The sequence below is a fragment of the Styela clava genome, unplaced genomic scaffold, assembly GCF_964204865.1.
Source record: "Styela clava unplaced genomic scaffold, kaStyClav1.hap1.2 HAP1_SCAFFOLD_78, whole genome shotgun sequence".
NCBI classification, from domain to species: Eukaryota; Metazoa; Chordata; class Ascidiacea; order Stolidobranchia; family Styelidae; genus Styela; species Styela clava.
Genome location: NW_027556611.1, coordinates 5,001 through 10,000, shown reverse-complemented (window position 1 = coordinate 10,000; position 5,000 = coordinate 5,001).

Sequence of the window (5,000 nt, the reverse complement as noted above, 5' to 3'; positions counted from 1 at the left end):
GACAACGGCTCGCTCATTAGCATCGCGTTTGTACTTTAACTTTTTTCGGCTCGGCTTCTTTCGACGCCGATGCCGGCGACGCAGCACTCTCTCGCCCGCCAGCCACCGAGAAAAGGGTGCGCTCCGACCGGCCCCGCACCGCTCTTTCTTGGCTCATTCGAAATTACTGTCTTTCGCTCTGACATGCCTTACCTAGGGTTAGGTTAGTATGCTTGCACGTTTGTACTTTAACTTTTTTCGGCTCGGCTTCTTTCGACGCCGATGCCGGCGACGCAGCACTCTCTCGCCCGCCAGCCACCGAGAAAAGGGTGCGCTCCGACCGGCCCCGCACCGCTCTTTCATGGCTCATTCGAAATTACTGTCTTTCGCTCTGACATGCCTTACCTAGGGTTAGGTTAGTATGCTTGCACGTTTGTACTTTAACTTTTTTTGGCTCGGCTTCTTTCGACGCCGATGCCGGCGACGCAGCACTCTCTCGCCCGCCAGCCACCTAGAAAAGGGTGCGCTCCGACCGGCCCCGCACCGCTCTTTCTTGGCTCATTCGAAATTACTGTCTTTCGCTCTGACATGCCTTACCTAGGGTTAGGTTAGTATGCTTGCACGTTTGTACTTTAACTTTTTTCGGCTCGGCTTCTTTCGACGCCGATGCCGGCGACGCAGCACTCTCTCGCCCGCCAGCCACCGAGAAAAGGGTGCGCTCCGACCGGCCCCGCACCGCTCTTTCATGGCTCATTCGAAATTACTGTCTTTCGCTCTGACATGCCTTACCTAGGGTTAGGTTAGTATGCTTGCACGTTTGTACATTAACTTTTTTCGGCTCGGCTTCTTTCGACGCCGATGCCGGCGACGCAGCACTCTCTCGCCCGCCAGCCACCGAGAAAAGGGTGCGCTCCGACCGGCCCCGCACCGCTCTTTCATGGCTCATTCGAAATTACTGTCTTTCGCTCTGACATGCCTTACCTAGGGTTAGGTTAGTATGCTTGCACGTTTGTACTTTAACTTTTTTTGGCTCGGCTTCTTTCGACGCCGATGCCGGCGACGCAGCACTCTCTCGCCCGCCAGCCACCTAGAAAAGGGTGCGCTCCGACCGGCCCCGCACCGCTCTTTCTTGGCTCATTCGAAATTACTGTCTTTCGCTCTGACATGCCTTACCTAGGGTTAGGTTAGTATGCTTGCACGTTTGTACTTTAACTTTTTTCGGCTCGGCTTCTTTCGACGCCGATGCCGGCGACGCAGCACTCTCTCGCCCGCCAGCCACCGAGAAAAGGGTGCGCTCCGACCGGCCCCGCACCGCTCTTTCATGGCTCATTCGAGTTTACTGTCTTTCGCTCTGACATGCCTTACCTAGGGTTAGGTTAGTATGCTTGCACGTTTGTACATTAACTTTTTTCGGCTCGGCTTCTTTCGACGCCGATGCCGGCGACGCAGCACTCTCTCGCCCGCCAGCCACCGAGAAAAGGGTGCGCTCCGACCGGCCCCGCACCGCTCTTTCTTGGCTCATTCGAAATTACTGTCTTTCGCTCTGACATGCCTTACCTAGGGTTAGGTTAGTATGCTTGCACGTTTGTACATTAACTTTTTTCGGCTCGGCTTCTTTCGACGCCGATGCCGGCGACGCAGCACTCTCTCGCCCGCCAGCCACCGAGAAAAGGGTGCGCTCCGACCGGCCCCGCACCGCTCTTTCATGGCTCATTCGAAATTACTGTCTTTCGCTCTGACATGCCTTACCTAGGGTTAGGTTAGTATGCTTGCACGTTTGTACTTTAACTTTTTTTGGCTCGGCTTCTTTCGACGCCGATGCCGGCGACGCAGCACTCTCTCGCCCGCCAGCCACCTAGAAAAGGGTGCGCTCCGACCGGCCCCGCACCGCTCTTTCTTGGCTCATTCGAAATTACTGTCTTTCGCTCTGACATGCCTTACCTAGGGTTAGGTTAGTATGCTTGCACGTTTGTACTTTAACTTTTTTCGGCTCGGCTTCTTTCGACGCCGATGCCGGCGACGCAGCACTCTCTCGCCCGCCAGCCACCGAGAAAAGGGTGCGCTCCGACCGGCCCCGCACCGCTCTTTCATGGCTCATTCGAGTTTACTGTCTTTCGCTCTGACATGCCTTACCTAGGGTTAGGTTAGTATGCTTGCACGTTTGTACTTTAACTTTTTTTGGCTCGGCTTCTTTCGACGCCGATGCCGGCGACGCAGCACTCTCTCGCCCGCCAGCCACCTAGAAAAGGGTGCGCTCCGACCGGCCCCGCACCGCTCTTTCTTGGCTCATTCGAAATTACTGTCTTTCGCTCTGACATGCCTTACCTAGGGTTAGGTTAGTATGCTTGCACGTTTGTACTTTAACTTTTTTCGGCTCGGCTTCTTTCGACGCCGATGCCGGCGACGCAGCACTCTCTCGCCCGCCAGCCACCGAGAAAAGGGTGCGCTCCGACCGGCCCCGCACCGCTCTTTCTTGGCTCATTCGAAATTACTGTCTTTCGCTCTGACATGCCTTACCTAGGGTTAGGTTAGTATGCTTGCACGTTTGTACTTTAACTTTTTTTGGCTCGGCTTCTTTCGACGCCGATGCCGGCGACGCAGCACTCTCTCGCCCGCCAGCCACCTAGAAAAGGGTGCGCTCCGACCGGCCCCGCACCGCTCTTTCTTGGCTCATTCGAAATTACTGTCTTTCGCTCTGACATGCCTTACCTAGGGTTAGGTTAGTATGCTTGCACGTTTGTACTTTAACTTTTTTCGGCTCGGCTTCTTTCGACGCCGATGCCGGCGACGCAGCACTCTCTCGCCCGCCAGCCACCGAGAAAAGGGTGCGCTCCGACCGGCCCCGCACCGCTCTTTCATGGCTCATTCGAAATTACTGTCTTTCGCTCTGACATGCCTTACCTAGGGTTAGGTTAGTATGCTTGCACGTTTGTACTTTAACTTTTTTTGGCTCGGCTTCTTTCGACGCCGATGCCGGCGACGCAGCACTCTCTCGCCCGCCAGCCACCTAGAAAAGGGTGCGCTCCGACCGGCCCCGCACCGCTCTTTCTTGGCTCATTCGAAATTACTGTCTTTCGCTCTGACATGCCTTACCTAGGGTTAGGTTAGTATGCTTGCACGTTTGTACTTTAACTTTTTTCGGCTCGGCTTCTTTCGACGCCGATGCCGGCGACGCAGCACTCTCTCGCCCGCCAGCCACCGAGAAAAGGGTGCGCTCCGACCGGCCCCGCACCGCTCTTTCATGGCTCATTCGAGTTTACTGTCTTTCGCTCTGACATGCCTTACCTAGGGTTAGGTTAGTATGCTTGCACGTTTGTACATTAACTTTTTTCGGCTCGGCTTCTTTCGACGCCGATGCCGGCGACGCAGCACTCTCTCGCCCGCCAGCCACCGAGAAAAGGGTGCGCTCCGACCGGCCCCGCACCGCTCTTTCTTGGCTCATTCGAAATTACTGTCTTTCGCTCTGACATGCCTTACCTAGGGTTAGGTTAGTATGCTTGCACGTTTGTACTTTAACTTTTTTCGGCTCGGCTTCTTTCGACGCCGATGCCGGCGACGCAGCACTCTCTCGCCCGCCAGCCACCGAGAAAAGGGTGCGCTCCGACCGGCCCCGCACCGCTCTTTCATGGCTCATTCGAAATTACTGTCTTTCGCTCTGACATGCCTTACCTAGGGTTAGGTTAGTATGCTTGCACGTTTGTACTTTAACTTTTTTCGGCTCGGCTTCTTTCGACGCCGATGCCGGCGACGCAGCACTCTCTCGCCCGCCAGCCACCGAGAAAAGGGTGCGCTCCGACCGGCCCCGCACCGCTCTTTCTTGGCTCATTCGAAATTACTGTCTTTCGCTCTGACATGCCTTACCTAGGGTTAGGTTAGTATGCTTGCACGTTTGTACTTTAACTTTTTTTGGCTCGGCTTCTTTCGACGCCGATGCCGGCGACGCAGCACTCTCTCGCCCGCCAGCCACCTAGAAAAGGGTGCGCTCCGACCGGCCCCGCACCGCTCTTTCTTGGCTCATTCGAAATTACTGTCTTTCGCTCTGACATGCCTTACCTAGGGTTAGGTTAGTATGCTTGCACGTTTGTACTTTAACTTTTTTCGGCTCGGCTTCTTTCGACGCCGATGCCGGCGACGCAGCACTCTCTCGCCCGCCAGCCACCGAGAAAAGGGTGCGCTCCGACCGGCCCCGCACCGCTCTTTCATGGCTCATTCGAAATTACTGTCTTTCGCTCTGACATGCCTTACCTAGGGTTAGGTTAGTATGCTTGCACGTTTGTACTTTAACTTTTTTTGGCTCGGCTTCTTTCGACGCCGATGCCGGCGACGCAGCACTCTCTCGCCCGCCAGCCACCTAGAAAAGGGTGCGCTCCGACCGGCCCCGCACCGCTCTTTCTTGGCTCATTCGAAATTACTGTCTTTCGCTCTGACATGCCTTACCTAGGGTTAGGTTAGTATGCTTGCACGTTTGTACTTTAACTTTTTTCGGCTCGGCTTCTTTCGACGCCGATGCCGGCGACGCAGCACTCTCTCGCCCGCCAGCCACCGAGAAAAGGGTGCGCTCCGACCGGCCCCGCACCGCTCTTTCATGGCTCATTCGAGTTTACTGTCTTTCGCTCTGACATGCCTTACCTAGGGTTAGGTTAGTATGCTTGCACGTTTGTACTTTAACTTTTTTTGGCTCGGCTTCTTTCGACGCCGATGCCGGCGACGCAGCACTCTCTCGCCCGCCAGCCACCTAGAAAAGGGTGCGCTCCGACCGGCCCCGCACCGCTCTTTCTTGGCTCATTCGAAATTACTGTCTTTCGCTCTGACATGCCTTACCTAGGGTTAGGTTAGTATGCTTGCACGTTTGTACTTTAACTTTTTTCGGCTCGGCTTCTTTCGACGCCGATGCCGGCGACGCAGCACTCTCTCGCCCGCCAGCCACCGAGAAAAGGGTGCGCTCCGACCGGCCCCGCACCGCTCTTTCATGGCTCATTCGAAATTACTGTCTTTCGCTCTGACATGCCTTACCTAGGGTT